Raw genomic sequence first — 26,523 nt, 5'->3', positions numbered from 1 at the left:
TACCTACACACCGGTTGATTTAAATAGGAACATCGAAATCGACCGTACTGAAAATTCAGTTCACGAACGAAAGATTCACTCGGGTTACGATAATTTCTACGCAGAAATCTTGGTTCGACTAGCAAGAAACGATTTCTCGTACAAAGAGCAAAGTCGAATAAATTTACACGTTCTAATAATTTATCGAAATAAAAGGTCTTTTTTTTTTGCAAGAATAGGTATATTCGCGTATTAATTTCTTTCGCACAGCCCATTCCCTTCGCGTGGATATCGCTGTGACAAGAAACTTCCTACTTATCTCGATAAATTCGTATCTTCGCTTCTACGCACGTCGGGAACCTGAATAATCTGAACAACCTTATAATCTCGTCAAGCTGCACGCAAGTGCGCGTTTATTTTTACCAGAGATCCACTTCTAGAGAGGAAATCTTGAGCGCGCGTAACTGACACGCGGCGTGGCGGTCATCGATCAATCGACGCATCTGATTAATTAATTCGCAGAAGATATCCCTCGCACGTTCGTTAACACGGAATAGTCCTCCAACTCTGAAACTCGGTTGCGCTCGCGTGTACACGCCACTAAACACGCCACTCTTTCTCGCAAAACGTCGAACTAACGACTCAATAAAATTAACCGGCACACGGATCTCGGAAGGAGATCTTTCACGCATCCAGACTATCTCGTATTTAATTGCCGACTTATGGCTGGTCCGTCGATGCGAGTCAAAGCGGCTGATCGCGCTGGATCGCGCGTGGGGAAAGTGATTCGCCCACGTTTCGCGCGTAATCGGTAACTCGACTCGAGATGCCGCGTTTTCCAGCGGTTTCTGATCCTACGAGCAACGGAATAAAGGAACGACGTTGAAACGAACAAGAAACGGATATCGTGGCGATCGTACGTAAGATGATCGATGAACGAGCCAACGGAAAGTCCAGTTAGAGTTCATGAGAATCCCCGTAATAGAGTGGAAAGGTACGATGAAATTACGACCTTGAGTGTTGTACACGTCTCGTATTGCCGGGAAACTTAATTCGCGGCCGATGGATGGACGCGACAAGCCAAGGATAGAGGGGTAGTAGGAGGACGATCGCGGATCCTCCACCGCCAGACTATAAATCGCGCGATCGCGTAATATGAGCGCGAGTATTCGGTTTCGCGCATAATTCTAACTAGCGGCGCTAAATTGTCGCTGTAAGCGATATCGTGTCCGGCGTAAACTGCTTCATTCACGAAAGCAACGCTTCATCCCGCGATCGAACACCGAGCTTCTTAGTTGGTTAACAGAAGGATGGGGGGAGTGGGTGGGTTATTGAGCGTTGCAAATATTTGTAGAGGTGCTGGTAATGGTCAGGGATAAGGTGTTGCTAAGTTATTGGCGATATCGATACGGTATGGGTACCGCGAGAGAAAGGAATTGAAACTGAGCGGAGAGAGCGGTGAGACGTAATATTCTACCTAATGATCTGTCTTTCGTTCTTTGTACTTTCTCAGGATGGAACAGTCCGTAGCGTAGATAATCGTCCATGCTAACGAAATTTACGACGCGATCGTCAACTATTGGTTTCTTTTTCAAAATTAACTCTCCGCTGGTATCGTTGCTTTATAGGTAATCACGACGATAAGCGTAAGATTCCAGTTGTCTTTCGAACACGTCGAAACGAACTAATTAAGGAATAAGTCGACGAGCGTCGAGGTTCATCCGCCACCGACTATCTCCATTCGTTTCGTGGCTTTTTCAGTCGCGCGTAACGGCTTAGAATTACGAGTTGCTAAGAGTAGCGCGAGTCGAGAGATTATAACGACGACGATTATAACTGATTTTAATCGCGAACACTCGTAAAAGTAGATTAAACTATAAGAGACTTCCGTGTTTAGAGGCGCACCAAACGTAATGGAAATTACGTAGCAATTTTTTCGTTTCAGAGATCGAAACACGCTTTACCACGCAGAATTCTGTTGCTTGACATTGTGCAAACTCGTAGATAGCTTTCAAAAACGTATCCATTCTGTTAAATCGAGATTCGTCAGATACTTTGTTACTAATTTGCGTGTATGTGAAAGCGAAATAAGTTTATCTTCTCGCGAGAACGTATTGAGAAGCTTTAAGGAAGTTTATGTCATCGGTATCACCGTCGGAATGGCTCTCTTTGCGAGTTCCTACCCAACTATTGTTCCCATCAAATATATCATCGAATAATAACACTAAATACCAAGATCGAATATCACGACTGTACCGATGTCCACCAGCAATAAGCAGTATCCGGTTTAAACTACCCCCGTGCATACTTCTTGCGACGTGCACTATCATTTACACCGTTTATCGCATCATCGGATCTAAAGATAAAAATAAGAAAATATCAGCTCGATATAAGGAGCTGCGATATTGTCACTCCGAAGGCGAGCTTTCTTTCTTTCTAGTTTTAATAGCTTCGTTTAAACGTACGCTTAAAGCAATGTTTATTCTCGTACGTAGAACGTATAATTCTCGGTTATCGAGTATATTATTCGTATAATTATGGTAGCGCTGTACGAACAATGAACACCGACAATAACAGATTTAAGATTAGCCTGTGTAATTTAAAGTTATTAGGAAATGCATTAACAATTGTTAGAAAAATGATCGTAACCTCTGGAATTTTACACGATACATATACATACACCAGAGTGCAGCGAACTGAAATACAACCAAAGAAGTACGTAACGTTGCGCACAGTCGGAAAATTGATCTGGAACAACCAATTAATTTTAAACGTGCAATATCGATTCGTCGCGGCGTCAATATCGAGCAAGAGAAGGAACAGGGAAGCCTTGAAACCCGACTCTGCAACTTCTACATCGAGCAGTTCCCTCGACTCTCGACTAATACCTGCAGCACCTACGGAGACAATTACCGTGCGCCATATACGTTCATCCGTGGAGTTCATCTCGCATAGATACCAGGAGCTAGAGAAAGAGAGATTAAGTCTCGCAGCTCGGAGTTCCGTCCGTAGAACGTAGAATCTCTGGCGGTGGCGCAAGTATCCGGCAACACAAACGGGACTACCATAGCCGACTACAAACGCGTACACACAACAGATACAACAGACCACGTACAACGTTTCCTGTTAGCTGTTATTCTTGCGCGCGCAGCGCGTAGCTCCTTCTACGCGTCGCGTTCTATCTCTGGACCGGACAATTTGCAACCTCGAGATTTATGCGGTCCCCGGCGAACGCCGCCGAGCGGGTACTGTTACTTTCTTCTTTACGGAATTGCCAGCGGAAGGGAAAACTCCGCGAGTCTGTCGTCACCGGTTTCTCTATCTTTTTACCTTGCCCGTTCTTCCGCGCTGCTTCCACTACGTTCCACACGTTTGAAATTAAAATTAGTTTAACGCGTTTGCTTCCAAGTCAATTTCCTTCTCGTCTTCGACGTTTATAACGGAATTACGTATATTTACGACTAACGATAAAACCGATGCACAGCGATTTAACGCGCTTTATCGACGGAAGCAAAGACCTTGCTCCACATCGATCGAAACCTGACTATCTCGCACACGGCACGAAAACAACCGTTCGCAACCCTTCGGATATCGCTTCGTAAGATTAACTCGTCGCTTCCTCGTCGTTTATTACGCGTTAGAGATCGGTCGCGTACCAGGCCATTAACTCGTAACAATCGATGCCCGGACGATACGTAATACGATTGGAACGTCGTTTGAACCGCGTTACACGATCGCTCTGGCCGATGAATAAACGATCGATTTGGCGACGGTGGAGGAGCCTAAGGATCCACAAAGTTACGATCACCAGACGACCTATTATAATAAATTTGCGTTCATCGGCATAATGATAAGATCCACGCGAGATAATGGCTGGTAGAGGGGGATGGAAGGAATGGCAAGGATGGGGTGGCTTATCAGATAGTTATCAGATACCAGATTGCGACGAGAGATTATACGGTGGAATTAGTACAGGAAAACCGTGGCTATCCTGGATCTACACCGGCGAAACACGGCTCCGAGCGAACGGTAAATCGACTGTTTCGAGCGAGTTCGTGGTCGAGATACGCGACACGGTGCAGAATGCGCCGGCGGTTTTCCTGGGCGTGGGATACGTATTACGCTAATAGCGATAATACGACGTTAGTCGGGCGTACGATGCTAGGAAAGTCGAGCAGACATCGTTCGACGACGCTCGACTATGGTCTTACCAATGCTACGTATGGATACTCTATCTTCAACCCCTTCGACAAATTCATCGAACATTTGACGCGAACGAATTCCGTGTTAGACAGAAAGTTCTCGTTAAACATAGAGAACTTCGCGAATCGTCTCTCGCATTGTTTCAAAGTTTCAACGACGTCCATATCACGGAATACGACGCGCACTCGCGAAATAAAATTTATCGCGATCAGTCGGTCGACCAAATGGCCAAGAAAAATAGAGGTGCGTTTATTATCGACCTGTTAGCGCGAATCGCCTCGTTGTTCGCGTTCCCTTCGCAGTATCGTTACCGCTACATTACGCAGTTGACACAGCTGCGTTTTCCTACACTATTGTCCCCAAGCAATGGGGAAACCACGATACGAAAAGCAGGATCCTTCGCCCGGTTGATTCATCGACCACTTGTGGCTCTTCTGACGAGCGTTTGAGTACGAAGGAACGAGGGGAGCGAGTAAGAACGAAGAGACGAAATGCTGTGCGGCAATAAACTATCTTAGAAGACCCAACTATAGATAAGCCGTGATGACGAACGAAAGAAATAATACAAAATCTTGTCGACGACGGCTAACAAAGTGCTGTGAGGAAAAAGCGTGCGCAATATCTCGAACGTGACGAACGAAAAACGTAAAGCGTAAAAGCGCAAACGAACGAGTCTGTCGAGACTCTTTACTTGTGCGTCGTAAAGCAGCGTTCCGTACGGTTTTGCACGGCGGTAAATCGGTAATGTCAGCAAATTTAAGCGGCGAAAACGCGTTGCGAACTGTCGTTGCGTTACGAACGACACCGCGTCGATCGAGATAACGGGCGTGATGACGGACCAAGTACAAGGTTCTGCGCGCTACCGCTTCTGTCAGTCGCCGCTTTCCTAACTTTATCTTCGATTCGGAATTAACGCGACGGCTCGTTGATCCGGGCAATGGGAGCAGAGTGTAGCGGATGGTGTAGAGGATTGACGCGGAGCTAGTTGGTAATGACACGGAAAATTATGCGACCGGTTTGCTCCGAGATGTAATTTTCGTGTTTTTCGAGGAAGTATCGTGTTTTTCAATAGGAGACGGAGTAAGATGGACATTAAGCGATGTTCAAACGTTTTTGACTTTACAAACAACATTCAATAAGAGCCGGGTAAAAATACGAACGAGTAAGTTGAGTCACGACAGAAATTATCACGTCGAGAGAAGACGCGAAGAATCTCGCCGGATGAATGAGGAAAGTTTCACGACACGCGACAGGAACCGTGTCGTTTATTTTTTACGCTTAATCAATCGGTACAGGAGAAAATGAAATTCTTAAAAGAAAAGAATTTCATATCCTGTGCTATAAATCTGTTAGAAACAACCCGAGCGAGCGAACCGATGTCCATTTTTTTCTGCAACGGCCGGTTCGCTTCGCCTAACGCCAGGTTTCTGCCGAGTTGCTTACATCGCAAGATGCAGCGTGGATATTCTGTAAATGGTATTCCAGCGTATTTCCATTTCATCGATAGATCAATTTCACCGACACGCTTACGCTCCTTTAACAGTAAACAGCTCGCCGTTATTACTCAACGGAATAATGTTAATAAACAGGAGCATAATTAGCGCGGAGAACGACGCAACGCCGTTGTCTGCCGAAACAATGGCTGGCAATCGGAGCAATGATAACGACAGCGGTTTCTTCTACGACGTGGTTCCCTCGAAAGTTGCGTAAATGGTTGGTCGATTCGCACGAGTCATCAGCCCGATGAAAGGAGTCAGCTGACGAAACAAAAGTGACTGGTGCCTAGCTCCATGAGAAATGTGAAAGCTGCCTCAACATCGTGGGTGTAACCTATCTCACGCAGGATTCGCGCTGCGCGCGTTTCCAACAGTTGCCAGGACACATTTGTTTCCGACGATCGCGAACAAATCGAACAAACCCTATTGGGAAATTTCGGCTCGTCTACGATGGATTCGCGTGATCTCGCTAACTTCCAGGATTACTCATTTCCGGTCTTGCGATTCGTAGCGGTTATGGATGGTAAAGTCGCGGAGAGATGAATAACGATTAAACTTTATCGAAAGGATGTTTTGTACGTAGACAACCGTGAATCATAGCCGAAGAAACGTTGTTAGTGGCCAATCGTGACTTCTACCGTATCGTCTATACGTAGTTGTTATATAATCGTCGTAATTCGTCGTATACGGTTTTTAATTACAAAAAAAGAAAAAAGTTCGAACGCGATTAGACGAAGAAAAAAGAAGCAAAGACCGTGAAAGAGTTGAACGATGTTGTAACGTGGAATTAAATTCTTCAATTAGGAAATTGTAAATTTTCAAGAAATCGTAGATATCGGATAGATCTTCTTTCTCTTGGTCTCCTGGCGCCGTCTACGTTCTTCCGTACGCCTCGTACCTTTAGCCGGTGTTACATATACCCGATGCCTGCGCGAGCAACGTATAACGAGGGGCTACAGCCTGTATACAAATAAGCGTCGCGTCTTCCGTGCCCACTTGGCAGGCGACGTTATTTATCACCAGGAAGCATAGAACTCTGATTAACGAAGGTCAATGCCGGTGCAGAGTCCTCGGGCCGTTTGCTCGAGGGTTTAAAACCCTCTGGTCACGTACACATGTTCGCGGATAGCGGTCTGCACGCGACGAATTCGAATGGATTTCGTGACAGCGTCCTCGTCGCGGATAATTGAGTCAATCACTTCGAGAGGAGCATTGGTCAACGTCGTTAAATTTTATGGGAATCAATAAAGATGGTCGGGCGTCGAACGGTGCTTTTAATCGAAACAGTCGCTCGGCTCATGCTGCAACGTATCTATAGAAAACAGTTCTTTCCTTTGTCGTGCCTGTTAACGTCGCATCGGAATCACTACGAGACTGGCATTTTTCCAATTGCAAATTAACGTGTTCGTACGTACGTTGAAAGATCGTGTGGCGAGGCAATGTTCCCTGCTGATTTAATCCTTCGATGAATGGATGAATGGACGGATGAAAATTTACAAGCGAACTTTAAGAGACATCGTAACGAATCAAAGAAGCATTCGTACACGCGCGCTTGATTCTTTCAAAATATGGAATTACGTAAATAGAATGGTAACGAGGTTCCTCGAACACGTGGTTTCCTGAGCGTGCATCGATGCAATATGCATCCCGTGCCGCGGGCCAGGAGCAAAAAACGGCCGGTGCAAGTACCATTTCTGGCGAACGTGACGCGACGGGCCGATCGTTGATCGCACGGGCGCAGCTAAGAGGCACATTCGAAAACGCGACGGGTTAAGACTGAAAGCGAGATTGGCCATTAAACGAATCGGCGCACGGGTGCCTTTGATCGACCGCTTCGTGTACCTATGCGCGTACCAATAGGATGCTGACGTAACTTCGTGTAATCTCCGCTGCCGATCAACCGGACGACTCTGCACTCGCCAGACTCACTGCCATGCCACGGAAGGGGTTACCCGAGTAAACAGATTTTCTTCCCTTTTCGCTGTCGCGAGAAACGAAAAGAGAGCAAAGCGCGAAGAAGAGCGGAAAAGAAGAAGAGAGAAAAGATGGAAAGAGAAGAGAAGAGAGGAGAAGAGAAGAGAAGAGAAGAGAGAAGCAGGCTAAGATCGGAGCCCCTGTTCACGGTACCGTTAGTTCCTCGGGGGGCTCCCGGGTCCAGACGTGTAATTTATATATCGCCCCGTGGACTCTGCGAAAGTATACAGCCTTTTTTACGACTACTCTCTGTGCAAGAGCAGAGAAAGAAAAGGAGCGAGCAGCAGGGATGGCGGGGGTCGTTTCTTTGGCCGCGCTGCCAAAGCCAAAGCGGCGCGGCGCAACTCTCGCGAAACAGTGTGCGCACGTCAATTACGATCACGGTAGCAACTCGCCTCGCCAACGATGTTGCCTGTCATTATTCTCTTACGTTCTTGCGCGTTAGCCACCGTTTCTTACCATGCTCGTCCGCCAAAACGACCGGCCCGCGGACATTTATGATCGGTCAATCCAGGCCTTGGTCCGTTTCCTACGAACCGGCTTTTTGTCCTTAATGAGATGGGCTCGATCAATCTCGTTACAAAACGCGACAGAACCGGGTTCGTGTTGGTGAGTGCGTGAGCCGTGCGTAAGCCATGCGTAAGGCACTCGTTGACAAATTGGCGCGAGGGAAGAACGTGCAATTGGTCGGTACAATTACCACCTCGACAAGTACCGAGATATCGCTTCTTCTGCTGTTGGATGAAGCTTCGGTAGCTTCGGCTGACTTTCCTCGAGTAATGGGACAAACATCGAATACGGACAAAAATTGTAAAAAAGAATTTATACGAATTTGTCGAGGCAAAGCTCGTAGATCGTTTTTTATACGTGTATTTCGACGAGTCGACGCGCGTTCGTTATCGTACGAATCGTAAAACGGATAACGATTTAATAAGGCAACGTTCGTTTCGTACGGTATTAAAGCCTGCTTCAACCTGGTAATCCTAATCCTCTTACGTACGTAGGTATTATTCAAAATTAATAGACAAGACATTCATTCGTATTTGATACCTACGATCCGATGTTCGTGATTATCGTATTAAACGACTATTGATTATTCAAGCTAGAAAGGAAAATCATCCACATATAATTTCCTAATCACTGCCTTCCTCCGCTTAAGTGAATAAATTGAAACGCGAAGAAAAACCGAGCGAACGACGATCGGTCTAATAAATAGCAAAGCATCCATATCGTGAATCCAGTTCACGTTCGCCATTTTTATCAACCGGTTTCTCACGCTGGAAAATTGACTAGATGCGTTACACCTGTTTTTCTCGGTCTCGATTCAACAGACGATTAATTCGAGGAAGAAAAGCTCGCTTCGAAGAACTAGCATGACTATCCCGGCGACTCCTTCCCTTTTATCCTCCTTTTATCCCGTGACAAACTAGGCAACTAATTCCGGAACAGAAGTTCCCGGTTACGCCTTTGATGAGCTATCATGGCCGACACGGCCAACGCAACGCGATTTCCTAGCGTTAATTATTGTCATGTAGTCGTCTCCGTGATATTTCGCGTTGATCAAGCGTGGGAAATCTTTATTCGAAGAAACGATAAAACAAGAACCTGTTTCGTTCGATAGCTTAATTATTTAAAAATTATTTATATCGTCGAATAAGGCGATACGTTGTTCGAATAATTCATTCGGATACTTTAACTAAACTGTATCTTAATAGCACGGCAACGTTTGCAGACTAATCGTAGCTAGCGTTCGTCTAAAACGCTCGAGACTCGGTAAGTGAATTTCTTGGTCTACGCGACTCACCCGAGGCCTATATCCGCTTGATTATCACTCGCAGCATCATTTAAAACTCATTTACTAATACGAAACGTACGCTATTAACATCAGAATGCCCCGGCATCGTGCAAAGCCAAAGGTTGCGGTTGAAAAAAAAAAGTCGAAGCAGCCACAGGCTCTCAATCATCCCGCCGACCCATGAGAAAGCATATCCGAATTTTTACTCGGAGCTAAAAGCAGTCGTTTCAGACACTTTCTTCGATAGTAAATAGCCAATTAGACGTAATTGAACTATAAATAAGCAGTTAAACGTAATTGAATCGCAACTAGCTATTAACTTTTCATTGAGGATGATCCCCTGACGGTGACGGGGAGGGGGCAGGGGTTCAAATACCATTCAGATACCTCGAACGCATCAGGATGATTCCTTTTCAGAGTAAACGAGCGATCGATGAAGAGGAAGCTATGATCGTTCGACAATGCTGTTTGAAACGTGTGTTTATCAAAAACACTTTAGCCGTGGCAGGCCAAAGAGGTTAATCTACTTGGTAATTACACGTGCTTGACTGCAGTTCGTCAAACATGAGCTTTTTGATACGTTACTGCGCTGGATATCGTACATATCGCGCGAAACCAAAGATTCTTTTGACGGATTAGATTCGCGAGAAGAAGTAAACAACCGTAATCGTTATAAAATGGCAAGAGCGAAGAATACAAATGAATAAGCGAGGTAAAATAACAGCCGAATCAGTGCTGAACAATCGGAAATACCGTTACACACGTGGGATATATCCTGTGCCAAAGTTTATATACATACTCGTAAAACCAACTCGATACAAATCTTCTCAGCCGTATCCTAACTTCATTTATCTCTCGGATTAAAGGCAATCTACGGCGACTTCTAAACCGATGACTTATCAACGATCGGCCATAATAATACGTGTGCCAAGCCGCGGCTAGAAACGCGCATTAAGCAAGAAACACCCTGTATACGCATGCAAATGCACGCGCGGCGCTGATGCGAGCACGTCCATTAAAATTGATCGGCAACATTAATACAAGTTAGTGGCGACATGCTCGGAGCTCGTCGAGGTTCGCGATTCGTTCTCTCTCTCTCTCTCTCTCTCTCTCTTTCGGTCCTCTGCCTTTGGATTCTCGTCCTTTTCCGACGCTCGCGTGATCTCCGATCTCGAACGATTCCATGGCCGCGGCACGCAGTTCCGTAGCAGTCTCCTCGTCGACATGGTCCGCATCTCGAGACGCCAACTATCGACCATCAATGTCTACTTCCGACAATAGATACCTTCCTCTATCTTCTCTATCCGTCTGTACACACCGGAGACAATCGTGAACGATCCACCGAATCACGCGGATTTAACCCAACCACTGTACGAATCGTGCGTATCGACCGGATTCCCAGCCAAGGAAATTGAATTACGCGTTTCGTACGTTTGTTAAACGTATATCGAACGAAAAGATTAAACGGTAATTCGAAATAGTGGAAATTTTCAACGCAATCTGATCCCGATTTTCCTTTGATTCAACGTCCCTAACGATCTGCCATTCATCGGCGTTAATTCCGAACACAACGATAATAGCGACATATGATCTTCCGTGGAATAAATCACGAGCGAATAGGTACGTATATTCCAAGCTGGTATCGTGGAAGCTTAAAGAAGACGGAACTTAATCGCTTGTCGATGAATTGAATTGTTTTAAATCGTTGTTTAGCAGCGAAGCGGACGATCGGTAGATCGACCGTGACCTGGCTGAACTAGCGACCAGGGAAAATTATAGCCTCGAAATCGCTCGGCTCGCTGCCTCAACGGTGTATCGCGGATCTTTGGTTATTTTTTCACGGCAACGCCGAGATGCTGCATACCTTGATTGTTTGAGGGATTGTCGAAACGGTAATCTAAGTGGCCGGTATAAAATTCGTTCGTAAAAGTATTCATTTCGTTTAGATCGTTGCAGCGTAGAAAACGAGCAGTAGTAGTAGGTTGAAAAGATAATGACAGACCTTCCAAGTACCAAGGTGCGAACATTCGTCGAATGTTTATGCGGCGTGGGCAGAACCATCGCGATTGTCTCAATATGTTTAAACGGATGATCAGATAGAACAAATAGAAGCTTCGTGAATAATAAATGGTGGGCAGTTTCGTTCAAATTAACGAACTTGACCAGCGGCGACAATTTGCCCCACAGTTTGACGAGAATTCCGATTTTAAAGCTACCAAGTCATCTACGAAACTCTTAAGAATGTCGATTTACTGGGAAAAAGGAGCGATATAGGAAATCCGATACTCTTCGTCGTATCGCGACGTTCTGTAATTTCCCGCGTTAACTTTTCTCCGCGATCGTCGATACTTGGAAATTCGCGCGGATGAAATACCACGATAGAGTCTAAATTGGTTACGTATCATCGCAGGACACCGAAAGAGGCGACGTTCTATCGTCGACGGCGAACGGACGTTAACAAATTACAGTGTTCACAAATTATATACAATGTGGCAAAATCGGCGTAAGTATCGGGGGTTAAACATAAAGGTTAAGGTGCCCGCGCTCTCGCCGCCCCCCAACGTTGAGTAGAAATAATTGAAGAAAGGCCGTGCGATATCTCGGAAAACAGTAATTTCGAGGTCGTAATTTTTTATCAGCGCTTGTTTACCGAGATCGAAGCATAGATACGAGTTTGATGTACGTACGCGATATTTCGAACGAGTTTATTAAAAAGAACGAGCGTGGGCGTCTCTCGTTGAATTGTTCGAATTCTCGGTATAAAAAAAACCGAACTTGACTAGTTCACCGTCGATCGAGTTATCACCTATGCCGTGTAACAAATTATCTGCTAACTCCGAGCGAATATGAATAAATCAAAGGGAATATCGACTGATTCGATTAACGGGCAGATTTTTCAAGAAAAGCGAGGCCGCTGTATCGCATTGCGTCGTAAAAGCGTACGAGCTATCTACGGGGAGACGTGGAATCCTTGGCAGTGGATCCGAAGTGCGAAGAGACGTCCAGTGTGGCCGCGCGCGCAGGACCGAGCGTTGTACCGTTCACCTGACAATGAGTCACGTCAACGAAAAACGTAAAACGTCTCGTCATCCGCGAGAGCGTGTTCCGCGGTCTAAAGAAACGATGATCCCTCTCGCTAGGATGCGGACGGCACAAAAACATAGTTTGCAGACCGTTACGAGTCTGTGGCTCGTAACAGCGGCCAGGAATCGACGACGTTCAATCAACGACGAACAGTGTACCGCGAGAGAGCGTGTGGCACACGTGTGTCGAGTCACGCGGCACGCTGGACCACACGTTCGACGACGGGAACCTGGCAGCTTTCTCAGAGTCGTGCCAAAGCCGAGTCGCTCGTAATCGTGCTCCAACGATCTGTCGTACGGCTAAGCAGATCAACCGTGTTGGCTGGCATCTTCGGGGAACATCGTGCCAGATCGCACGACACACGTGTACGAAGTTTCTTCTCCGACCCCGTCCTTTCTGTCGAGTGATTTTCCATAATGGCACGTTTCTTGAACGAAGATCGCGCGAAGAACGAAACGAGAAGAAAGATGGAGCATTGAATAGAACTCGACATCGACGCACGTCCATCGAGTTTAACCAAGCAAGTTTTATCTAAAACCAATTAAACACTCGTTCGATTGAAACCAGTCTTTTCGTGTTACGAACAGAAGCGCGTTTGCCATTCTGATTCGTCATTTTATCTGACGCCGCGATTGTCGACTTTACACGTGCAAGTGTACGTTCGAAAGATCTGCGGTACGATATCGTAGAGAGCACGCTGGACCAAGGGACCTCCCGTTTTCTCTGTGTACGCCGGTGTCGATGAGTCGAAAATAAAGGCCGTGGAAGAGGCAGCATGGCGCTTATTATACCTCGACTCCCTTAAGGACCACGTACGTAACCGTGCACCCGCAAAAATTACGACTCGGTGAAACGATAAAAGTTTCACGCCGCACATGCACGCGTACCCGGGGCGACACGGGGCTTTTGGGCAACCCAGGCTATTAAAGTTAAGGATTGGCTACGCCCACCGCAATCATAGTGATTACCCGACGCGTATTACAATGCAAATGCTGGTTAATTCTCACGTGCCCGTGCGCCTCCAAGATCGTTGCGCTAAACCGTTCCCTCTTCCTCGGCATCCTCGTTTTCTCTTTCTGTTTCTTATAATTCTCACTCGTCGGGGATTACGTCCCTGTCCGTTCTTTCGAGGAAAAAAGAAACGCACGACCTAAGTAACCGGCTTTTTGTGGGCGTCCGGGAGGTTTTTGTTGGACCGTTTGCCGCGCATGGCTAATTAGCCCAAGTGCGGTTGGTTAAAATTTGCGTGAGCTAAAAAAACCCAATGGGCTGGTAGTTGTTGGTTGAAAGGTATAAAATTTTGAAGATGTAAGTGCCGGCTTTGTAATGTTGTTTGAAGTACTGTTTGCCGAAAGTGGACTCACCGTTGGCTGTATTTTTCCTGCGTCCTATGGTTCATCGTACGAGAGACGATATCGCTTTCGTATTTTACAGAAACGATGTTGAAGCTCCATTTGTAAAAACATTTTTCTCGTATGCATCATCCTGACAATATACGCGAAACAATGCGGGACCGTAAAAAGAAAGCGTCGTTGATAGTTGCCCGAAAAAGGCTACTACGAAAGCAAGTTGGAATCAGGTACATTCTTAATAGCATAAGGTACTGAAATTAAAATATTTTCATAATTAACGAAACGAACCTCAGTTCTCGATTCGCCTTTTCTTCGAGAACACGACGTCCACGATCAATGTACGAATCCACTAACAAGCTCGTTCGCATTATCGACTTTTTCAAACTCGTTGGCACATTCGCGCCTCAATTAGCCGCGCGCACAGGATGAACGAATGCGATCCGGCATGCAATAATTTGTTCCTAATTCCGCGGTACGTCTAATCTCGATAAGCGATGAATTATTCGCCGCTGCTACGTTTTCTTTTAATTAGATAGGACGAGATAATGAAAGGATGCTTAAGCAGCCGCGTTTCAGAATAGCTGTCGCTTATTATTCAACGATAAGTCGTCTTGTTGCTTGCGCTGAGACGGTCGCGAGCAAACGAAAAATCCTGCTGTTGGGAAATTCTGAAACATGTCTCGTTAATGATTCCTGTGCGTTTGTGATAGCCGACATGTAAACAGCGGGGATAGTTACATCGTGTATACGTTTATAGTTGTATTAAGATGGCCGAGCTCCACCGAGCCGTTGCGCACACTGTTCTTACACGCCGTGTGTTCCTTTTGCACATCTTAACGCTGACTTTTATGATTGAGACCGATGCGGCGATAATAAGCAGCTTTATCGTATAGGAGACATCCGTAAAAAAAGGGGAATTAATGTTGTAAGGTAATGCATCCGGATGGAGAACCGATGATCGACATTAATCGATAAGCTCGTTAGCGATAATTCCCCGGGACTACTCACTTCTACGGACACCTATGCTTCCTTCGTTTGTTCTATTTCTGTCTCTTCATATACGTTTGTCTTCTTTTTCTTTTTCTTTTTTCTTTGTTTGTTATGCTCTACTGAATATTCCTAAGGTGGAGCGCGGCAATCTCCAGGAAAATCGAAATTTATCGAGAGAATTGTAAACAGAAACTCCGTGCTTTTGCGAGTTGTTCGAAACGCTTGCTTAATCCCTGGCAAAAGGTCGCGTGCAAACCAGGTCGAGAAACGTTCTTCCGCGACCAAGGTCGCTGGTCTACGGATTCCGTAGAACAGGTTAATCCGTGCTCCATAAATCTTAATATCAAAGAACGAGCCGGTGCTCGCTAATTACGATGACTTCAAACGAACGACCATGAAAGAGCACGGTATGGCGCGGCACCACGTGTACGCCGACGTGTACGAGCAGTGTCATAAACGACGATGTTTATGACTAGGAAAAAAGGCAAGCAACGTTTACCGTGCGATTACGCGGGTCGATAGGGTATCCGAATAAAGTTATTACTCGGCGTGTCGCTCGAGTTACATTAGCCGAACGAATCGCCTGGTAACCAAACCTAAGTAAGTACGTATCCCTAGGGACTATGTACGAAATACGTGTGCGTGTGGGCGTGTGCGCGTGCGCGTGTGTGCACGTGCAAAGTATGCGTATACAGTATGTATACCGAGCGCCGTACACGAATGGTCAGGCCGAGCAATAATAATCCGATGCTGATGAGCGGAGGATCTTGGTTCTCTCGGTTGACCCTACGATCTCGACTATTCCCAATGCCGAGCGTCACGAGCTATCTGCCTGTTCGATGGCTGGTGGATGCATCTTTCGGACGTGTCCGGTGAATTTTATGGGAAACTGGTTTGCACTGTCACGTCTACAAATGATACGACTCTTTTTATCCTTTCCTTTTTCCCCTCCTCTTTCCGTTGAGAAAAGAAGTTTCAGGAGGTGGTCTCGGGAAGGTCGATAACGAGGCAACCGGAAAGTATTGCTTTCTTTCTGGGGGTTCGCTGATTGGCAGAGGAGAGCCTCGATACACGCTCTGTGATCGTTCGTAAGTTTGGGGACGGTTCGACGTTTTTCTTGCTCGTCAATTCGAGGTAAGATACGAGCAATTTGCAAAAGGTTGGGTATATAGACGTAGCAGACAGGAATCATACACAGGGTGGTATGAAATGTTTGCCTTTTAGTTGCTATAGAAGAGAAGATAATACGAGCTTCGAACTAATTGGAGAATCGCGTTTCTATTCGATTCGCGGCTAGGAATTAAATATCCGAGATAACAAGAGTACCGTACCCGGGATGATAATACAAAATTACCATATGCAACGATTTTGTTATAAGATTGATAGATATAATTTATATATGGAAAGTATTCGTCGAGCCACGAGTTATTTGCCTCCGAAACGATGTTTCTCCTCGGATAACGTTATTTAAATATAATTACCATTTTCCACTCGTTTTTCTTTCCTCCCAATCGCTCTTACGCATCGTACTACGAGCATAATGGAACAAAAACTACTGTCCTTGAAACGAAAGCTTTTGCCACATCACGTTTGTCCCTTAAAACCGCCGACTACTCGCTAATGTACTTTTTGCAGCATTATCCGAAGAAAAGATGGGCAAGAATTTCTTTAATCAAACAAATGAATGTAAAATTAAGCAGTGTACAGGATGTTCTTAGAGGAGGAAGAACTACAATAAAAATAGACAAAGAGATAATGACCTCCGTAAAAGTATAGCTAAAATACGCTCTTCCTCGTACAACGTTATAAGAAAAGTAAACAAGCACGCGCTGTAACCATGCATTCCGATAATTTCATAACAGTACTAAAAAATTTGTCAACTACGTTCCAACGCGTTCCGAGTATCTACGAACCTCCTAATTTCACCAACAAACACACCAAATTACCGAGCTTCGCCAGTCTCACCAAAATCCGTATGTCCGCAGTTTGCTTCTTTTACCGCGAGAAGAAACGTTTCCATGTCGTAAAAACGTTGACCTACGAAATTTCCAGTTGATCCAGTCGATCGACGCGTTCGTTACATCAACCGGACGACACCCGCGGATTCAAGTTCGCCGATTGCGTATGCGGTGTCGAAACAGCTCTTACGTATCAAAATATCGGAGGAACCAGTTTCGTTCTCGTTTGTACTTTCATCGTCGATTTCGGCTGGCCCGGATACCCGGCTGCCTCGCCGACTTCGTTCCCTCTCCTCCTCCCGCCCTCTCGTATCCACCCCCACCCTGGTAAAAACTGGTTAACCCACGCCTCGCGCAAAATCCCCGAGGGCTGCAGCTGCATCGCGAGGTGTCGTTGCCACCTGACGTGCATGTAGCGTCGTGTGTGACGTAAGCGGGGAGGAAAGTTTCGTCGAGTCAGCGGCGTCTTCGGGTCCTTCGTGTCGTCGTCATCGACCGGCAACCTTGAAAAGTTCATCGCCGCCCATACGCAGGATCCACGCTACCCGAATCTCGCGAACGCCGCTACTCCCGCCGAAGCGCGTATTCTCCGGCTCGCGCTCGTATCCACCAAGTTCTGCGAGTCGATCGCGAGGAAATTGTTTCTTCTATGCCTTTTACTCTATCTCGTCTTTTCTTTTTTTGCCCTTTTTTTTTAATTTTTATTTTTGTTAAAGAACTGCGGATACACGCGCGGATCGGTAGAAAGAAATACGCGGAGTAAACGTAAAATTGCTATACCGAGGCTACCTCGATCTATTACCAAAACTATACAAAGATGATAATCACTCTGCTATCGTACATTTATTTTCCCGAGTGCGGTATTTAATAGCCATTAACGAAACACGACTAAAAGGTCGGTATAATTTTCTCCAACTTATTTCAAGAATATCACTTTAAACGCTTTAATAGGATCGTTTACCTATGTACAAAAAGCATCGGGTGCATGAGATGAGATTTTTTATGACTAGTCTTATGAAATCACGCATGACACGTTATCATATCGGAGGAAGATCAAAGACCAAAGAGAAAAACCAAAATATATAAACTCATTACATGGATCTTATCTGGATAACACACGGTGCAACTTGCCGCGCACGACGTGTTCCAATTTAGGTTTGAAAGGATTCCTTGCACGCGACGAGGAAAAACGAGGTGGTCTAATTAAGACGACAGCCGTGTTTCGATACCAGACTTTTAACAATGTGGGTCAGTCGGTAAGAGACATACCTGCTTAATCGAAAGGCATAAGATAAGAGCTAACGAGTTTCTCTTTTCGTTCATTTTTTTTCTCTTTCTTTTTTTAACGTTATATTCCTATATTCCTCGACTTATTTATAGGATCGATCTTCTCTCGGCTGTTCCACGAATTCTTACTTGTCTTATACGTATAAGAAAAATAAATGATTTCACCAAGAAATTGATCATTATATTACCAACTCATGAAGTCAAATCAAGAAAAATGTTGTACTTTAAAGGTAGGATGGTTTTTACATGGGCTAGCCGCGATATTTCATGGCACTTCCACAGATATTATGCGAAATACTGGCGCTAACGATAAATCAGATGCAGCAGCATATAGTATGTCCGAGGATCCCGACCATATCGCAGAAATTTATGCGCGAAAAGTGAAGATGAATTGAACGCATAATTCAAGATGAAGAACCAAGGTAGAGAGGCGCATGTAACGTGTTTACACATTGACTGGAAAACGTATTCGGTTCATAAAAATGATTCCTCAGCCCGTAATAGCCCCGCGGTAATAAATAACTATTTTTCTTATTTGGAATTCTTTTTCCATCTTCTGAATTACGTTAAATTCTTCGTTATAGTCGTATTGGGATTTCGCTCGTGAAAATAATTATTATCTTCAATATAATATGAAAAAGAATCTATAAAGAAGACGATAACCGATTACTCAGAGATCCTTTACGAGTAATAAAACTCGATAGGGCTGAGGATAAATTGTAGTTATTTGGGCTATGCGAAGATTAAATCTGGCAAAGTGACTTTAGAGAAACCGGCTGTTACAATTTATCACGCTAAAAGTTTTTCAAAGCGACTATGAATTCAAATTTATCGTCCGTCTTATTCTTTCCGTGCGGCAAGAAAGGAACACGTAATATGGATCGTTGCTTCTACGTATATTTTATATTCTATACATTCTGATTGATACAATCAATGAATACGGGTAGCTAAGGGACCTTCCCTACAACACAATCTAGTCGTAACAACGAAAGAAAGATCTTATCGTTGCGAGGGAAATAAAATACATATTTTCAAAGGTGTAAGTTACTTCTCAATAACCAACTGCGTGCATAGAGACTATGATACGTTAGAATAGCATTCGTTACAAAATGCTACATTGTAGTGGCATTGTATAATAGGCACGCACTCGTAAAACGCTTTGCATATTCAGTAAATTGTGCGCTTAGTCAGTCGTAATATCACGATATGCCTAAATTATAGAAGCGACAGAGAAAATTTGATAAGAATTCTAAGAAATGGAACGATCATCTAACGATAACGATATTTAGACTTGCATTTCGATTTAAAGAAATTCTCACGTACATACGTGTGTATGTAAGAGAATCTTTTTAATTCAAATTCATGGCAAAATTTTAACGACGAAAATATATTCTTTTTTTTTTCTCTCTCCGTTCAGTATAGTATAAAAATGTCGCGACAAAGTTTAATAATTTATGGAATAAAGACATTCTTGTGTGATTCACTGTAAATATACCGTTATCGAAACGCTATATATGTATATACGATATGGCAATTTTATAATTGATTCGGCGAAACTAGCATTCAATGTGGATGCCATTGACTTATTGATATTCCTGTCTCGGTTTGTTGTTAGCAGAACCACCGATTTACTTCCTGCTACGAAATTGTCAGCGTCGAATCGATAACTCGCAATCCGATCAACACCGTTGCAATTCTTTCGTACGATCTTTGATAAGAGGCTTGCAAATGTAAATCAATTACTTTTTGCGAAGAGAAATATGACTCTATAGCTCTAGCGCGTACAACAAATAACCAACCAGCTTATGAAAACTCGCTGCTACAAGTTCCGTGTGCTATTTCTGAAAAATCTTTTCATTCTTTTTATAACGATTTATTCCTTCCGGAATATTCTTAGAAACGCGATCCCCTCGATTGTGCGAAATTATGGAAGCAAATTATGAGAAATAGTAGAAAAGAAAACTGAAACGTTTAAAAGAGTTCTGTAACTCAACAATATTTTCCGTGCGCTATTTCTGAAGGAAGTTTCTCGCATCGTTTTTCCACTACCCTTTGAACGACAGCATCTTTCTTAGGTAGCACGCTACTGGAATCGTGTGACATGCAAAAATAATCTGTTGCAAGTAGCACGAGGAGGCAGCCGACGTCGACTGAATGTTAATTAGACGAGGAACAAAAATATCGCTTGGACGTGGCAATTCCGGTGCTTGAATTGGCATGTCCCGACGTGTGCTTCCATGGCTTTATGCTAATTCAAAACACTGCGTGGCATCGTGCATTCGAACGTCATCTTTCTCAATAAGACAGCGTGGCAGCTAATCCCAGTTCCCTGATGTGGCGTCTGAAGTTTAAAGCGTAAAACAACACCAGAAGAAGCTGTAGTTGCTGGTCCCAGGAGTGAAATTTTACATTTGAAACATTGTCGCTTTCGCGTTTGCAAATGGTAATCATTCTTTTCTTCTTCTTTTTAAATATAACTATGAAAGTCGTCGGATTTTAAGAAAAACGATGCATTCGTTAGAAATTCGTTCAACTTCATCAATCCTATCCATATATTTCATTATGAAACATGTTCGAGCGTCAACCATATGCGTCAATACAATGTTGCAATCTGTAAACTGTTAAATCCTCTGCATGCTTGTCGTATTAGGATCTATTACGGCACACGTTGCGGTAACTCGTTGCATCATACTTTACGGTATACTTATTGCTTCTCTATGTGCGTATAATATTTTGTCCTTGAGAAAAATTTCGAGTATACTAATTTGAGGAATCGGGCAAAGAGGCGATGATATATTGTCGTCCTATCCATCGATTTATGAAAATTTCATCCGGACGCGTATACCCACGTCGTACAGCGAGATCGACGTCCTCGTGGGCGCGTACAAACGAAATTTTTCGCAATGACACATCCTGTTGTACAGATCGAAAGCGTTTTTACGAGCGCAACGTAACCTGTCCAACGTAACCTGCTTTATGCGGTGGCTTTGAACGATAACGTTCGCGCTACCATACCGGTCCGTCTTATCGGCTTCACGACTTGTACACGGCACCGTTTTCTTTTAATAAGTCTCCTCGAATTTAAAACAAAATTTCTATAGATACGTTTCGTTACGATCGAAACTATAGCGATACCGTAAGAATAACTGCGGCAGAAATACCAAACAACGAATCATTGCTTATATTTTTTCAAATATGATTCGTTTAATTAGCACCAATTTCAAAGTAGGAAAATTTGAAGTAAATTTAAAGCGAACGAAAAGAAATTAGAATGGAAGGAAAATCGGAAAAACGCGACCTAAAAGTTAGTTTGAAGATAGCGGTACGCGGCATCGATCTAATTTACGAAACGGAAATACGCCTGTTGATGGAATTCAGATTGTTTTCAAGCAACTGCAAGCAATTGACAGCGCAGACGATGAAAAACACGCAACCTCGGTCATATGTATATATTGTCCTTTGTCCATTCCCATTTGGAATTCTTAAAAGTGGCCGTACCTACCCGACGTTCCTTTTTTTCGTCATAAAAGCGAGAACACCAGACAACAATAAGATGAAGAGTGTTGGTTCGGTTAAAGTGGCGGTGGAGACGATAAAAATACCAAGTACCTTGCAATTACATCTGCAGGTAAGCAAGGTACATGAGTAGTAATGGCTACGAACGATTCAGAAGAAAGCTTCTGTTTTTTGTCTCCGACGAATCCTTTGCGTTTATTTCTACTTCAATGCCAACTAATATACACAACCAAATCAAAATCGATCCGATAACGATATTTCCTATGAAAACCTCTGATACGAGTCTCTTTCATCGACCTTCCTCATCGTTCCTTTCTCATCAGCCTGCTGTTCGCGGCTTTTTTCTTTCTAAACGAAATCCAAGAAGAAAAATCGATATGGTCTGGCACAAGGTCCAATTAAACCGAAGAAGTTCTCGGTATGGAGCCGATGAGCAGCACAGAAATGGAATTCCCAGTACGGCGGAGTTAACCTCAGGAACAAATTCCTGCGCTTCGATTACGCTCATTTCTTACGTTCGACCAATCAGAGAAAATGACCGTATAATTTCTGACAGGTAGCCGGAAAATAAACTCGTAATGTAGGAACCTTCCGATCATCGTATTTAGTCATTACTTAAAATCGCTGTACTTATAAACATTATTACGTGGTGAACAACATCGAGTACAATATGCTAACAACATTGTAAGTACACATAGCTACGCGTAAATTGCTACTGAAAACGAAACCAGTACGTTTCTCGTCGATCGTAAAAGTGTTGCTCGATATCTACCTTTTTCGTATTAGTATGTTAAATGGCGATGCAGCGGTCAAAGTACCGAACCTGTTCTTGCTTGATAATTTACCATGCTAATTTTAGTTGGAAATTTTAGTTTCTCGCTTGTTTGAGGAAAGTAGTAGAAGACTCCGTGGTACAGGTACGACGGACGTTAAAAAGGAAAAACCAGTGCCGAAAGTGTCGGGAACGGCATACGTATTGGTGAGAAACGAGTCGCATAATAAATATCAATTATTCGATCGAACCACTTTGCGCCTGTTGATATCTAAAGCATTGTACGCGAACGCAACCGAACGAATATCTGGCGTGCAATCTCTTCATGAACGAGGATCGAATTTATCGGTTGCCGGGAGAGTGGTGGACCGTCATCGTCATCGTATTCGTGCGGTGCGCAAAGGTGCGGTCGCCACTTTACCGTGACACTAATGAGCAGAACAGCCGGTCCTGTGGCCCGTCCCGCTGTAATTGGTTAGTTAGCACATTTATTTCATATGAAAACGCCGAATGAAAAATGCGAAGCGCGTGCGTCCTAATTGGCGGCCGTGCCATTCTCGGCGTGAATCGTGAACAGATCGATCCGCACGATATCGGATCGTTGACACCGGTGACCGAATAACGTTGCCCTTAAACATGGCGCTCCGATGCGTGTTTTCCGTTTGAATGGAACACAGCCAGCCTAGCCATCGACTAATTAGCGATAAATCGATAGAACCAGTGGTATTTGCGAATAAACGGAATATAATGTTAGCCGAACGAGGTTATATTTTACACTTACGAGGTAAGTATGGAAACAAATTGAAGGTAATTAAAGTTTGCGTTTAAAAAGATGTAAACGAGCCGTATCTTTTGTTTGATAAAAAGAAGATAAATATAGAGAAAGACCTGGAAATAGCAACAAGTCTAAGATACGTAGATTTTGATAAAACGAAGCGTGCCATCTTCCTATTTCTTGAATCTCAAATTGCTCTATTATCGATAACTCGATTACATGGCAGAAACGCCTGAATCCGGAATCGCGGTCCATCAAATCCTCTAGAACACCGTAGAAAATGTGAGCGCCATTCGAGCATAATCGTTGCGAGTACAGGTGCATTCGGTGGAGAGCGCACGACGGCTCAAGGGACAAAAGCATGAAATAATTGTTGCACTCTATTACGATTCTTCGTCCCTGACCTTGACGCCCGTAAAAGTGCTTAATCGCGCATTCTGCATCATCATGCCACTCTCCAACGTATTTACTCTCTCTCTCTCTTTCTCTCTCTCTTTCCCTCTCTCCGTCCCCCTAATTCCCTCTCGGCTTTCTGCCTCCGTGTAGCCGTTGCAGCTTTGTCTTCAGACAGAAACACCGAAGCCGCCACACCCTGGGCTCTCCGGGTAATAATAATTGTTTGCGCGCTTACATCTAAAATGGCGTCCTTGTCCTTGCAAGGCTGCGCTCACACCGCCTCGACTCGCTTCTTTCCAACGAACCTCTGGCCAACACACCGTGGGAAGATAGCCGGTTCGCGATCGCAATGGACCCTCCGGCTTGCCTTGACTGATCCTTTCCACAGATTAGTCGTTATCTTCGCGTACCTACTAAACGCGACCGCGATAAATATAGAATTAAATGGACCGAGACATTGCAACAGACGTTGTATTAATAAACCCCAAGTTTCACGCATAGTACGCGTCGTACCATACCGCTCCGCCATCGTCGCCGATCTCTACTTCCAAGATGCTCTTAGTTTCGCCCAAGAAACTTTCGCGATGATAAGGAAACGCGAAAAATCCATGGTGTCGCCAAGCACTCCGATCGCCAAGTGAAACGTTCGAAGCTGTCTGCTTTGAAACATCCTGTACAACGACGCCAATAGTCCGAATACGATCGAACGAATGTTAAATAACCAAAAGGTAAAAGAAACTCGACAATGTAATAGGCGAGATTCAGCACAGCCTGATATTACACGGCGATATTTTACCATTTGTTTTATTTGGAAATTCTCCTACACCGTAGCAACGTTTTTCCTACCTCGAGCTACGATCAACATTGAAAAGCATTTGAGACAATACGAATGACCATTTTGCTGGTAGTGCCACGGCCTATCCGTTCGAACCCTTGTGTTATGTGGTCCCTTCTCGGATACAACGACCACGATACGCCTTCAATAGTCCAGATTTCATGGGTACGCCCAAGGAAGCTTGTCCAACAAGCCGTAAAGAAGTGTAACGGCCAAATAAATGCTACTATAATGCATTTCGAGGATACGGGACGCCAGCGACTTTGTACTCGTAAATGTTTATCACGATGAGCTGTCCCGGTTTTGTCTGTTCCATTAATAGCACCGTTTCAGCGCTTCGAATATCGCGACTGCATGCCAACGGACGTGTTCCTCCACCGAGATCCATTCGTTTCGATTAAATTTTTCTCTGTCCAACGATACCAGCATATTACGGAGGATCGTCGTCCTCGAAAAAATGAAGATCGTAATTAATTTCAGAGCTGCGAAGCAGAATCGCGGCTTATTGCGTCATAAAGTTGAAATGGAACTTTTCTCCTCCGCGAGACGTTGAATCGCAGATATTACGCGGTATCATATCAATGGATGCCTATTCGTTTGAGTCGTTGCGACATTTGCTTGGTAAATTTTCGGAAAATAAAAACTGAAATTAAATTTACTAAAAGATATAAATTGACACGAGTCTAACGTTCCAGCCTGCCAAAAATTCGAAGAAAATTCAGAATTATTTCCTAACGTCGTTGCGTCGTTATCCGCTAGATTTTTAAACTAACCGTTCAATTAGCGCTCAAGTACTTGCCAACGGCACTGAATAAAATTCCATAATTTCTCGCTGTGCAACGTGCACTCCTAAGTAAGACACGCGCTCCGTGCCAAACTGCAAAGTGGAATAAAAGCGAAACGAAATAAAACAGGGAACAAGTAACACGCGGTAGACGCGTGTTACGAATACTCGCCAAATTTGGAGCTCGCTAGCACGGATTTAACCGTACGTACAACGTACGCTACACCTTGTTGCGCGTGATGTCATCTCGAAATCGTAAAAAACCGAAAAAAGTAAAATCCCTGGTTGAAATGTTTTGTACTTTTTGCCCGCGGTGTCGTAATCAAGAAAGACGCTGCGTTTTGTCGCGCACTTTGGTTCGCACAATCTTTGGCGACGATCTGCGAGTCCGACTTAAACCTCTAATACCCCATTGTGAAACATCCAGCGAGATTACGTTTCAGCCGGATTCTAACAATAAGCAAGTTCAATCAAAGAATTCATAAATTCGCGTGGATGTGACAACAGCCTCTAATGTGTTCCTATTACACAACAGTTCTTATCTGGCTGCTCCACGGTATTACAATTTCCTCCCTGTCCGTCAAGCAGAGAGAAGCGGTAGTGTAAGCACACGCACGACACCAGCAGGATATCTCGTTGCTCGGTGTAGCAACGATCTCTCGCTGTACTGTACGTCGTCGTTAGTCGTTACACGTCACGGCGCGCGCAATCGGCGAACAAAAGAGTGTGATTCTCCGTGATGGAGGGAAGAAGAAACTGAAAAAGACAGCGATGTAAAGAAAAAGATGGGAAAGAAGAGAAAAGAGGCATCGCGAAACGATCGTGCGAACTCATATCACTAGACGTGATGCAACGTGTACACGCTTGTTATTCTTTCGCGAGGAGATTCGTTCGACAATGAAACTCAAGGTCGTTCCACTTTCCAAGCTTCCCAGGAACCATAGCCGTTCCATCGTGATTTTTATTATCTGTGGCGCGCATCGTTGAGCAACGAACGAGGTGAATAAAATGATATAATTAAATATACATCCACCGAGACCAGGTATGTATCATTTCCCTTTAGTGTCGGAGATAACTGTATAAGGAAAGGTATTACGGGTACGAGTTTACGGGCGAACGTAAAGTTTTACTTTGGACGATCTTTTATAAGGATCGAGCTGCCTCGCGACTCCTCGCCTATATATTTGCTAGTGAGATTGCTTTTTAAGGCGTCACAGTTAGAAACATCACAGTTGCAACGAGCCTGAGATTCCAATTAAAATATATCAAAGTACGAACGTTTCTCGAACGATGAAAAATCATATATGTACAATACAGCTTATTAGAA

The 26,523-nt window shown here is 44.3% G+C and overlaps 1 protein-coding gene across 2 annotated transcripts in view; it reads right to left on the bottom strand.

Annotated features, from left to right (window-relative positions):
* Window positions 1–26,523, bottom strand: part of LOC139993754 (uncharacterized) — a 253,487-nt gene that overhangs the window by 206,239 nt on the left and 20,725 nt on the right. The window lies entirely within an intron of this gene.

Source organism: Bombus fervidus, chromosome 13 (genome assembly GCF_041682495.2).
Source record: "Bombus fervidus isolate BK054 chromosome 13, iyBomFerv1, whole genome shotgun sequence".
Classification (NCBI taxonomy): Eukaryota; Metazoa; Arthropoda; class Insecta; order Hymenoptera; family Apidae; genus Bombus; species Bombus fervidus.
Note: the sequence above shows the minus strand (reverse complement) of the source record. Positions and strands in the feature narration are given on the sequence as shown.